The sequence below is a fragment of the Hevea brasiliensis genome, chromosome 3, assembly GCF_030052815.1.
Source record: "Hevea brasiliensis isolate MT/VB/25A 57/8 chromosome 3, ASM3005281v1, whole genome shotgun sequence".
In the NCBI taxonomy this organism is placed as follows: domain Eukaryota; kingdom Viridiplantae; phylum Streptophyta; class Magnoliopsida; order Malpighiales; family Euphorbiaceae; genus Hevea; species Hevea brasiliensis.
In genome coordinates, this window is record NC_079495.1 from 92,419,255 (window position 1) to 92,433,054 (window position 13,800).

Sequence of the window (13,800 nt, forward strand, 5' to 3'; positions counted from 1 at the left end):
AGCTGAAAATGAGAGCACCACAGGATAATGAACGAACTGAAAATAGAGAGTTTCAGTATTCAAGAATCCCTTTTGCAAGAAAACACTTTAGAAAACCGTTTCAAAAGTTTTTCTTATGAACGCTAAAAAAGCGAGTAACGAATCAATTAAGTTTCGAGTTCTTCCACTATAGTCATTGCCCTCTTTTTCGTCCTCCCTTGAACAGTTTTTCATGCAGGTATTTATAGGAACCGGGTGCTCCCCATGAAGGGTCAGGATCTGTTTTGGGGGAGATGGAGGGTTAAGATTTTGAAGGACATGATCTAAGGGCTCGGGAATTAAAGAGAATCAGAACGGATGACTGGGATCCCTTCCTGAGTATTTGTCCTTTTCTTTCTTCTAATCTGACGACCCAAAATTTCTTGTCAAGAGCGATCTGAGGGCTAGGAGTGAAAGGCGCTGATCTTGTCGTTTTCTTCTTCGATCCTAGGGCTTCGAGCTCGTCCTTACAAGTAAGATCAATGGTGGAGATTAGGATCTACAGCCGCCCCGACGCACCGCACATGTCGATGCGGGCGATTCTGGGGCGTGCGGTTGAGATTTCACCTGCAACGCTTTAACTACCTCGGCTCTGATTATAACGATAATCGGTAGGAGCTGTCTTATTCTCTTTGTCTTCCAACCTCCCCTCCTTTCCAGTCTTTTTAACGTGATCCTTTTTCGATCTCTCATGCCGGTCTCCCTTCTACCGATCTTTACCACACCAGTCTTCCTTTTGATCGGGTTCAGTCCAGTCAAAGCATTTATTTCCCTCAATTCTCGAGGCGTCCGCTTCGTTTTCTGCTTGCAATAAATGCTCAAATTTTCCTATATATATACCTTCAACCGGGAAGCCCTACCTCATTTGACTTTCTCCCCTATTCTCCTCATTTTCCTTGTTCTAGCTGCTCCGGCAACAATCCCAGACAAAATGACCGCTTTTAATCTTTTTCCGATTGTCCTCTTTGTTCCTTGCCTGAAAATTTATGATCCTGGTGATCGAAAAATCATGATGACCTTATCTGATGACAATGAGAGAACTAGACTAATTACCCGATCTGGATCGAGGACCTCGATCGTGCCGATCTCGAATCGTTCGCCCGATATAATCGGCGAATCGTTTCAAGCGAAGATCGCTAATATTCCTCAACACCGTGGATCGCTCTTTGGCGTTCATCTGGCTCCTCTCCACACTGGGTGTTCCGACAGCGGCTCGGTTTCGAGCGGTAACTTTGATGACGACCTCTCTCATTCTCATGAGAGTCATAGTCCCCCCAGCCGGTCTCCTGGTCAAACACATCTTTTGACTCAGCCACGAGACTAGGCTTTGACATAGGCCTTTTAGATAGGATGTTCCACCGGTCTCTAAAGATTGCCCTTATGATATAATCAGACCTTTAATGTAATCCGATCTTTGGAAATCGCTCAAATGATGTAATTAGACCTTTAATGTAATTCGATCTTTGGAGATCGCCCAAATGATGTAATCAGATCTTTTCGGAAATAAAATTTATTTTGGCAACTGTCTTTTTATTATTATTCCATTGATTATTTTCCGATCTCTGAAGTATTTATCCGATCCGACTCTCAATTTGAATGACACTTATCCGATCCGTAATTCAAAACACCTTAATCTGCCGCTCTATAGTTAACCGACCTCTTTATGGAATCTCCGGAATATTTGAGTCCCGCTATTCGATGCACTACCTGGAACATCGTGAGCATTAAATGCTCGGACGAGTATAAATAGGGGTGGGGTTAGCCAGTTGCTTCTTTATTTCATTTTCTGTCTCTCGCGAACAACTTCCAAATTCTCTCGTTTTCTCAAGTTCCTCCGACACCGATCAAGCTCCAGTAAGGGTTTTGATCTTTCTTTTAGTTTAAATTCTCTGTTTCCTTTGAAAATGAGCAGTGCCGAGGGTCAGAGAGTAGTAAGCCCCCCTTTCATTCAGTTCTCGTGGTCATCCGATGAGGTAGAGGTGGTCGGACCAAGCGCGCGGCCTGAACTTCCTAGGGTCTCCGTTCCAGCTCAGAGACAACCAGCACCATCAAGGCATGTGCCTTCTTCGGGGAGGGAAAATCTTCCCATGGACGAGCTGCCATCAATCTTGCAAGAAACCGACTTGCAGTCGTTTAGCCAGGAGTATAACATCCGGCCTGATTCGTACGAACTTATCCGGTGTCATGGCGACCTTCGAGCAGATCACTTCTTTGAGAGGAACGATATGATCATGGTGTATGAAGAACAGTTAAAAGCCGGGCTGCGGTTCCCTCTTAACGACTTCTTTAAAGAAGTTTTAAAATATCACCAAGTGTGCATCGCTCAAGTTCACCCGAACTCGTAGCGGATCTTAGTAGCCTTCCGAGGCCTATGCCGAGCTAAGGGGCTCCTACCTACACCTAAGGTGTTCGCTGAACTGCACAGGCTAACTCATCGAAAGGATGACGAGTATTGGTTCTTCCAGGCGAAACCCCATTGTGGGCTTTTTACCGACCTACCTTCCTCCTTGAAGAATTGGAAGAACCGCTTCTTCATCTTGAGGAGCAAAATTCCAAACGTTTTCGAGGGCTTCCCTCGGAGCTGGCTGCATCAGGGTCCTTTGCTTACGAAGCACATCGCCCTAAATTGGGAAGAGGGTGCAATGGTGATGGAGTTGAAGGAAAAGGCGTCCAGAGAGAAGTTCTCTTGTTTGGATGCAGTGACGGCTGAGCTACACCATTGAACTATGCAGCTAGTCACCGGTCAAGATCGCGGGCTTCAGCTCTCTGATCTCGGCATCGGTATTTTCCATATCTCAGATCTTTGGACCTTAGCTATCTCACTGACCTCTTCTTTGTGCAGGTATGGCAAGCGGCGAAGCCTCCAAGGAGAGCCGAAAGCGAAAGAGGGAGATCTCCTGGAAGGTACGGGAGATGAAGCGGGCTGAGGAGATGCGGACACCCAGTCATGAGCCCGGGGAGATTCAGGGAGGCTCGTCTCAACCTTCTGGACCTCCGATCATAGAAGTGGTCCGGTCTCCTCCTCGTCAAGAAGAGCCGCCTCCACCTCCTCCAGTCGCTCCGAGTGCGGAAGGGGGTCCTTCCCAACCTCCTGTAAGGTCCCTTTCCCGCGGTGCCCAAGTCTTGATCCACTCACTGGAGAAGAATCGCACGATTTGAGAAAACCCTGGTTTCGCTAAGGTCTTGGCGTCCTCCATCTGCCTTCGAGAAGATCAGGATAGGCTGTCTCCGGATAACCTTGATGACATCTTGACCAGATCTATGAGCCTAAACGTGGAGTGTTTGGTGAACCAGCACATGGTCCGGGAGAAGGCTCATCGCCTGGGTAAGGAAGTCGAGAAGATGGGTCATGAGGTGTCTTTTCTCCGATCCCAACTTTCGTCCGCTCAGGACTACATATCTCAAATTGAGGGACGAATGAAGTTCTATGAGGACAAACTGGCCGAGCAAGCTCATGTTCTGGCCGAGCGAGATCGTGTTCTCGAAGAAGTTCAGGCTCTCCGAGCTGATGAAGCTGCTCAACTCGCTCATCTTGCTGAGGAGCTCAAGGCGAAAGAAGAAGAAATGGTGACCGGAGTGGCCGGCGCTTATGTGAATGCTCACAGAGATCTCCTGGCTGAGCTCAAGAAGCGTTATCCCGAGGAGGACTTCTCCTGGATGGCGAACCTGGCTCCCGAGGACGAAGGTGAGGATAGCGAAGAGGAGGCTGAAAGTGAGAGAGAAAATGAACAACATATAGTTCAGGCTGGGGGATCAAATGACTTGTATAAATTTTGAAATGAAATGAAAGTTCCCCTTTTGTTCAATGATTGATTGCGATCGGAAAGTTTCTAAATTGCATAAGCACTTGATTGTTTGAACATATTAGAATGACAACTGAAAGTGATTATTAATCTAAGTATAGGAGATCGGAAAACACAATATGCATGAGATCAGTTACGAAACGGGACTTAATTAAAATTAGAAATTTGGCTTTGAACACTTAAGATCGGGATCATCTTTAAACCGAGTCGAAACCTTTATCATTCTCAAATTTTCAAATGAGAGACCGGCAACAAGACTGGTGGTACGAAGGCCTTATGTTGGTTCAATCTTATTTGACAAGAAAGATCAGAAATATAATTAAATGATCAGGGGACTCGAGAATTGGTTTGAGAGATCGATGAGGCTTTAAATGACCTGGAGACTTGATATTAGTTAAATTCCTTTTGAGGGGAGATCGGAAGTGTGGTCGGTTGGCAAAGGGGACTGTGTTGGGGATCGGCTTCAAAGTTTATTAATTTCGGGGGGGATCGGCCAAAATATGGTGCCGACAGCTGCCCCTCTTTACATAATTTCTATTGAAGGGAAAAATTTTCCCGTGTAGGAATTATGTAAAGATTTAGACCCATATTTGGGACGATTTAAAATTTGAAATTTGAAATTAAAGTCTGGAGGCTAAATCCCATTTGGGTCGAAACCTTGAGGTTGGTCACAGGAAATTAAAATGCTAGAAAATTAAAATCAACTTAGATCAAGGAACCAGAGGTTGATAACAGGAAATTTAAATGCAGGAAATTAAAATCAACTTAGATCAAGGAACCAGAGGTTGATAACAGGAAATTTAAATGCAGGAAATTAAAATCAACTTAGATCAAGGAACCAGAGGTTGATAACAGGGAATTTAAATGCTGGAAATTAAAATCAACTTAGATCAAGGAACCAGAGGTTGATAACAGGAAATTTAAATACAGGAAATTAAAATCAACTTAGATCAAGGAACCAGAGGTTGATAACAGGAAATTTAAATACAGGAAATTAAAATCAACTTAGATTAAGGAACCAGAGGTTGATTGACAAGAACTTTAAATACAGGAAATTAAAATCAACTTAGATCAAGGAACCAGAGGTTGATAATAGGAAATTTAAATGCTGGAAATTAAAATAAACTTAGATCAAGGAACCAGAGGTTGATAACAAGAAATTTAAATGCATGAAATTAAAATCAACTTAGATCAAGGAACCAGAGGTTGATAACAGGAAATTTAAATTGCGGGAAATTAAAATTAACTTAGATCAAGGAACCAGAGGTTGATAACAGGAAATTTAAATGCATGAAATTAAAATCAACTTAGATCAAGGAACCAGAGGTTGATAACAGGAAATTTAAATGCAGGAAATTAAAATCAACTTAGATCAAGGAACCAGAGGTTGATAACAGGAAATTTAAATGCAGAAAATTAAAAATCAACTTAGATCAAGGAACCAGAGGTTGATAACAGGAAATTTAAATGCTTGAAATTAAAATCAACTTAGATCAAGGAACCAGAGGTTGATAACAGGAAATTTAAATGCAGAAAATTAAAATCAACTTAGATCAAGGAACCAGAGGTTGATAACAGGAAATTTAAATGCATGAAATTAAAATCAACTTAGATCAAGGAACCAGAGGTTGATAACAGGAAATTTAAATGCAGGAAAATTAAAATCAACTTAGATCAAGGAACCAGAGGTTGATAACAAGAAATTTAAATGCAGGAAATTAAAATTAACTTAGATCAAGGAACCAGAGGTTGATAGCAAGAAATTTAAATGCACTTACAAAGCAAGCCTAATCCGGACACAAGAAGTTCTTTCCCGATGAAGTGTACTTAACAGGATCCCGAGGGCCAATGATTAATGGAGGACGAGTTACAAGACTTGACCTACGACTTCATTTCTTCGGATGCCCCTTTTCTGTTCTTGACTTTCTCCTTACTTTTCGAAAAGCGCCCTTGCGGGTTTTCACTTTCCGTCCATTTAACTAGAAGCGCCCTTCCAGGTTTTCACCTCTAGTTTTTTGTTTGTTTTTTTTTTTTTTTTTGTTTTTGCCATTCCCTGCAAATCTCATAGTAAAGTACGTGAAGTTATCAATTTCAAATCCAAATCTTATAGCAAAATTTTAAATGATTAATAGCGCATTAGGTAAAAAGATTAAAGAAGGACAATGTTAAAGAAGGAAAGATAAAAGTAAATAGATAGGAAAATATGACTTTATTATGGTTTTAGGAAACAAAGGTACAGTGTCAAATGAGAAGGGTACAAGGATAGATCTCACATATTCCTTGTAGTTAGCTTTGAAGTCTTTTAACTGCCATTATTTCAAGTACTCTGAAGCCTCATGCCATGACGGTTTATTTCCATCCTCGGTTTCATTGCCTCGTTCCTTATTTCTCCCTTTTGGTTCTTGGGATGCCCTTTCGGGTTTTCACCCCTAGATTTTTTTTTTAGCTCGCTTTTTCAGGACGCCCTTTCGGGTTTTTGTTCTTCACTCATTTTATAGAAAGTGCCCTTTGAGGGTTTTCGCCTTCTTTCACACATTTTACTAGGAGCGCCCTTTCGGGTTTTCACCCATACTCTTTTCCTTTTTTTTTTTTTTTTTTTTCAAGCATAGTATCTCTTGACAGTGTCAGTGTCTTGGAAATTCTTCACCGTCCATATGGGTCAAGATTAAGGCCCCACCAGAAAATGCCTTTTTAACCACATAGGGACCCTCGTAGGTTGGTGACCATCTGCCCCGGGGATCGTTTTGAGTTGGCAACACTTTCTTCAGAACTAGGTCCCCAGGTTGAAATTCGCGTAGGCGAACACCTTTGTTAAATGCCCTGGCCATTCTTCTTTGGTACAACTGCCCGTGACATGCCGCCGTTAGCCTCTTCTCATCTAGCAAATTTAATTGGTCCAACCTTGACTGGATCCATTCTGACTCATCAATCCCCGATTCTTTTAGAATTCTTAGAGAAGGAATTTCTACCTCAATAGGTAATACAGCCTCCATCCTATAAACCAACGAATAAGGAGTTGCACCAGTTGAGGTCCTTACAGAAGTTCGGTATGCGTGAAGAGCGTAGGGAAGCATATCATGCCAATCCCTATATGTGACCGTTATTTTTCGAATTATCCTCTTGAGATTTTTGTTTGTGGCTTCCACTGCTCCATTCATCTGGGGACGGTATGGGGAGGAATTGAGATGTCGAATCTTGTATTGATCACATAACTTCTGGATCTTTGGGCCATTCAAGTTCTTAGCGTTGTCAGTGACGATTTCATTGGGGAGACCGTGCCGGCAGATAATATAATTTCTGAGGAATTTGAGAAATGTGTTCTGCGTAATGTGAGCATATGATGTCACTTTGACCCATTTAGAAAAATAATCGATAGCCACCAGGATAAATCTATGCCCATTGGATGCCTTAGGGTTGATGGGACCAATCACATCGATGCCCCACATTGCGAAAGGCCATGGTGAAACGAGATTGAACAGTTGGTGAGGCGGAACATTTATCGGATCCGCGTAGATTTGACACTTATGGCACTTTCGGAAATACTCGATGCAGTCCTTTTCCATGGTGGTCCAAAAATATCCCCATCTCATGATTTGCTTAGCCATCATATGCCCATTAGCATGGGTTGTACAGTTCCCTTCATGAGTCTCGAAAAGGATTTTCTTTGCCTCTTTTGCATCCACACATCTCAACAATTCGCCGTTGGAGCTCCTTTTGTATAGGATTTCTCCACTGGGGAAGTATCCCAATGCTAATCTTCGAATCATCCTCCTTTCGTTTTTGCTCGCCCCAGAGGGGAATTCTCTGGTTCTGATATAGAGCAAGATGTCATGGTACCAAGGTTTACCATCAGGTTCTTCTTCGATCATGAAGCAGTAAGCCGGCTCATTCCTTGCTTTAATCTTTAGCACCTGGGTCGTCTGTCCTTCTTCCATCTGAGTTATAACCGCTAGGGTGGCTAAGGCGTCTGCAAATTGATTCTTGTCTCGACTAAGGTGAGTGAAAGAGATTTCCTCGAATTTGTTAGTCAGCTCCAGTAAGTACTTCTGATATGGGATTAGTTTCGGATCTTTAGTTTGCCATTCTCCCTTGACTTGATAAATGATCAGGGCTGAGTCTCCATACACCTCCAGCTTCCTAACTTTCATTTCGATGGCCACTTGTAAACCCATTACACAAGCTTCATATTCTGAAACGTTGTTGGTGCAGTCAAATCTCAACTTGATAGCTATCGGAAAGTGTTTCCCATCCGGGGATACCAATACAGCTCCGATTCCATTACCGGACAAATTGACAGCTCCGTCGAAATACATTTCCCAAACATCAGCTGGCTCTTCTTCTCCGCAGTCTACTTATTAATATGCTTATCAGGGAACTCAAAATCCAGAGCTTCATAATCCTGGATAGGGTTTTCTGCTAAGAGATCAGCGATCACACTACCTTTCACCGCTTTCCGGGTCATATAGACAATGTCATATTGGGATAGTATGACCTGCCACTTGGCTATCCTTCCCGGCACGAGTGGGCTTTCGAATACATACTTGATAGGATCCATTCTAGAAATGAGCCATGTCTTGTGATTCAACATGTAGTGCTTGAGGCGATTCGCTGTCCAGGCTAGTACGCAGTAAGTTTTTTCTAGGAAAGAATACCTTGACTCACAATCATTGAACTTTTTGCTCAGGTAATAAATCGCTCTTTCCTTCTAGCCGGTATCATCATGTTGCCCCAAAACACATCCCATTGAGCTTTGTTGAACTGCCATATACAGAATCAGAGGCCTTCCAGCCACTGGTGGAACCAATACTGGTGGGTTTGACAGGTACTGCTTGATTTTCTCAAAAGCCTCTTGGCAAATTGAATCCCATTGAGTAGTGTTGTTCTTTCGGAGTAGTCTAAAAATAGGCTCAGCCTTAGCGGTGAGATTGGAAATAAACCTTGATATGTAGTTCAACTTTCCTAAGAAACTGCGTACCTCTCTTTCTGTTTTTGGGGATGGCATCTCTTGAATGGCTTGGACTTTGTCTGGATCAACTTCTATTCCTTTCTCGCTCACTATGAATCCCAACAATTTCCCAGATCTAGCTCCGAATATGCACTTGGCAGGGTTCAGTTTCAGCTGATATTTCCTTTTCACTTCTTTCGTGCCTAAGTTTATGGTGCGCGTTTCGTCTCCACAAGGCACTAGGGAAGGTTCATCCCTTTCATCCCTTTCTTCTGTGAGCTCTACCTCAGAATCACTTGAAGTAATGGCAGTTATGGGGATTTCAAAATTAACCAGAGGAATTTCTGAGTCTATTGAATTATTAGGTGTTAATTGATGAATGGTCCTGAATGAACGAAAATAGAATATATTATAAGGATGGAATTCAAATGGAAAGGAAAAGAGAATTGGATATAACTGCGCTATTAATTCATTAAGATTTATGACATAAGAAAAGGGTCCATTTACAATGTTACACTTGCCACCATGGACAAAATGATCAAGTGTAGATAACCAAAGGTACTTTACTCGAAATTAAGTACAGGGATGTCCTCTGCTATCCAGTTGTCCAACTCTTGGCCCTCAGCTATTGGAGAGATCAGAGCCTCATACAAGGAATCCAAGTGGATGACATCAACGGATGGTTCATCGGGTGATTCTTCAGCCTCTGCCGAATTTTCAATGACCGGTTTAGTGAAGACTTCCGTGATTCTCGGGACTACCTTCATTCTCTCAAGTTTCTGGTCAAATCTCTGATCCCAAAGTCTGTTCCTCATCTAGAATCGCCCATCCATGAGGGCATCTTCCTCAAATCCCAAACCGCAACGGCCCACCTTCTGGATAGCCAGTATAGGTTCAACAATTCCTTGTAACGTGGCGCCTAGGCCTTTGCCTTCTTCATACCCATTCCTCGACATTATCTTGGCTACCATAGCCATAGCCCCTTCATTTCTGGTTTCTTGTAGTTCAAGGGCCTGGAAGGAGCTTTCCAACGACTCCTCAGCCTCTTCCACATAAGGAAGTGATTGTGGCTTGGTGACCAAAATGGCTTCTTCCCCTCTTACAGTGATGATTTTGCAGTCCATGATGTACTTTATCTTCTGATGCAAGGTTGAAGGAACGGCATTCGCTGAATGAATCCACGGCCTTCCCAGCAACATAGTGTAGGCCGGTTCAATGTTCATCACTTGGAACGTGACGTTGAAGGTGCATGCGCCAATTTGGAGTGGCAAGTCGATGTCTCCTAACACTTCTCTTCTTGTACCGTCAAAGGGTCTTACCACCATAGCACTTTGACGTATATCTGATCGGTTAACTGGCAGCCTAGCCAAGGTAGCACTAGGCAGTACATTAAGGGCTGATCCGTTATCAATAAGGACCATGGCCACTATACAACCTTTACATTTCACTGTCACATGGAGGGCTTTAGTGTGTGCCAAGCCTGCAGGATCTATCTCTTCTTCAGAAAAAGTGACAAAACTGGATGCCTGGATTTGTCCCACTATCTTCTCGAACTGGCCCGGTGTGATGTCGGGGTTCACAAAGGCCTGATCCAGGATTTTCTGCAAGGCATGACGGTGCACCTCAGAGCTCAAAATCAGTGATAATAGTGAAATTTGGGCAGGTGTCTTTCTCAACTGTTCCACCACATCATACTCACTCTGCTTCATTATTTGGAGCAACAGCTCCTCCTCTTCTTTAGGCCCAGCGGGATCTACTTCCCCCGTTTTCTCAATCTCCTCTTCTATGTTCTTCTGTAATTCTCCCATTTTTACTTTCCCCTTCTTCTTTTCTTTCTCTTCGTTCCCGTAACATCTCCCACTTCGAGTTATAAACTCGACTTCTTGCTCAGGTGGGGAGGGTTTTGTGGTGATAATGGGCTGAGGATTGGTTTGGGGGTAGTACTGTTGGTAGGTCCGGCGTAAGTCATTCTGAAGTGCTCATGGGGAGTGAAGCACAGTTTTGGAGGTGCCAGAGGTGAAGGAAGATTAGGAGCCGACGTACTGCTTGATGGTCCTTGGGTGAAAACTTGGAAATTGTAGTTCCAAGGGACAGCATGAGTATTTGTGACTGGGAGCTGAGGCGGGGTTCGGATAATTGTTACTGGTGGTGAGGGCATTGGGGCATTGGGGACAGAGAAGGTTAATCTAGGATTGGGGGTAGAGGTATTCTGGCCAAACCTGGCGGTATTTACTTCACCCTCTACTTTCGATCTCCTTTGGCATCTTAAAATTTTGAGGGACAGCAAATTCTGGACCTCTTGCCGGAATCCCTCACAGTCTTGCAGCTCATGATCAGCTGCCCCTCCATGGTAAGGACATCCCGTACCTTTTTCTGATTCCGATACCTGAGGGCAAAGGTAACCTTCCCTCATCGCCATGGCAAAAATTTCCTCAAAGTGAGGAATTAGCTCGTCTATCTCTGGTGCCAACCTCTCCATCCGATTCTATCATATTTACTCCATAGCCCACATTATGATTGGGCAACGGGTTTGAGGTAACATTGGGGAGGGAACCATTTCCCTCAATCTTCAACCACCCGTTCTGGATTAAAGCGTGTACTCTCCCTCTGAGTGCCCCGCAGTTTTCAGTTGAATGCCCTTATGCCCCTCCATGATATTCACAACGGGCAGTGGCATCATACCACCTGGGGTATGGTGGATGAATTGGGTCTAGGGGAACTGGTACAATCTAGTTTATACTGACGAGGTATCGGTATATTTCACTGAGTGGGAGGGGAAGGGGTGGATCAGGGTTTCTTGGTGGTCTGAGATTATTTTGAGGTGGCCTGGGTTGGGTAGGTGGAGGAGGTGGTCTGGGTTGGTAATTTGTAGGTGGTGGGTATTGTGGGCGCGGGTGTGGATAATTTGGGAAAGGACGTGGAATGTTTGCAACTGTTTGGCCATGAGGTGGAGGATACGGTCGGTAGTTATTTTGGGTAAGTGGAGAATAATTATTCTGACGGGTGATAGAATGCACATCACCCTCCTTCTTCTTGCCAAAACTAGTAGTCTTCTTCACAGGGTTCTCGGCCAACTCCTGTAGTCGTCCCATCCTTAAGTTGGCCTCAATTCTCTCACCCGCTTGGATGATATTCGAGAAGCTGTTGGAGGTATTCCTAATCATCAGATTGAAATAAGGAGCCTTCAATGTTTCGATGAACAGGGAGCATAGTTCATTGTCAGTTACTGGAGGATATACTACTGCAGCCTTCTCCCTCCATCTTTGGGCATATTCCTTGAAGCTTTCCCTGTCTCTTTGCACCAGGTTTTGAAGGTCTCTCCTCGTGGGGGCCACATCACAGTTAAATTTATACTGTTTTAAGAATGCATCAGCTAAATCCTTCTAGGAGCGCAATCTGCTTCTATCCAACTGAATGCACCATCTCAGGGCTGCTTCAGAAAGGCTCTCGTGAAAGAAGTGGACGAGAAGTCTCTCATCTTCCGTCAAGGCAGACATTTTAGCAATATAGGTTGCCAGGTGAATGCGGGGATCTGAGTTCCTGGTGTACTTATCGAAATTCGGGACTTTGAATTTGGGTGGCACCACCACATCTGGCACCAATCTCAGTGACGCCACATCGACTGAACCATACATGTTCAGCCCCTCTATTGCTCTCAATCTTTCCTCTAGAGCAGACAGCTTCTCGTTTTCCCTGGCCTTACTTTCTCCTCCTACTGCATAAAATGCTCCTCCAGTTGGGAGATGAGGGGTAGAGTGAACTGGAGGGATTACTATTGAAGGGTATGGGTCAGCATTTGAGACGGCTGGGTAATGGGAGAAAGGTAGGTCATTATTTATGGCAGCTGGGTTGTGATGGTATCGGATCCGGATAGGTGATTTGAAAGGTGAAAGAGGTTGAAGCTTGGTGAGGATCCATTGTTGTAGGTGGTGGGGGAGGTAATGGTAGGTTAGGTTCTGAAGTGGGTTTATTTTGGGACATCTCCCTCATTAGTCTCATAAGTTCTGAGACCTGATCCTTCAATTTAGAAACCTGTCCTTGTAGGTTCTGTACTTGTTCCTGATCTTCCATTATCTTCTTTGTTCGAGATCTTGTTAAGTACACTCGCTTGGGTTGAACCGTGTGCTTGGTCAGACTTGCCTTGTTTGAAGCAATGTTGATTTTCTGTAGGGCAATAAATAAAAGCTTTTAGTGAATTTTGAATTTCGTAAAAAAAATTAAAGGTCCTGGTTCGGACAAAGGATACAGTGGCATTTGGGAGCCAAAATGAAATCTGCAGAAGGATGGTTGCATTAATTTTATCATGGCATCATTCGATAGTCTGACTGTGAATGACTGGATTGAATGCGCGTTTATGATAGCTGTTCATATGGCATATCCAATTTTTCGCATAACCCTAGTGAGGGGGTTCCTACGGGAGTTATACTATTCATTCACAATTTTGCTAAACAATGGCCCAAAAAGTTTTCCATTAACTGAATATTTATACACAGCATTCTTTACATCGGCCTAGGCTTAGGGAGACTCTTTATAATGAGATGACATTTTCTGAGATACTCATATAACCTTTCTTCTTGTTTGGCAGGGTCGAATGCTTTTAGAGCATACTTGGATTCAGGAAGGAGTTCTTGTTTTCCCTGTGCTATCGTTCTTTCCAGCTGGTCAACATTCTCTTTCAGCTCTTGATAGAGAGCAGTTTGTCTTTCTTTCTCCTTCCTTTCCTTAGCACATTCTTTCAGAATATCGTTGATGAGTAATGCCTGTTCCTTCAATTCGAGCTTCTTCTTTTTGTTCTCTTGTTTATACTCTTCTACGAGTATCTCTTGGTATTTCATTTTTTTCCTGAAGATTACTATTATGCACTTCTACTTCTTTTACCAGAGCTTGAAGAGAGCTTTTTTCCTTTTCCCACTGCGCTTCTTGCTCTTCGAACCCCATCTTTTCAGTTCTTGCCTCTTCCCTGAGTCTTCTCACTTTTCTTTTAAGGTTCTGCTGTTGGTCCTCTAACTGCTTTATTTGTTCTTGCAGTTGCGA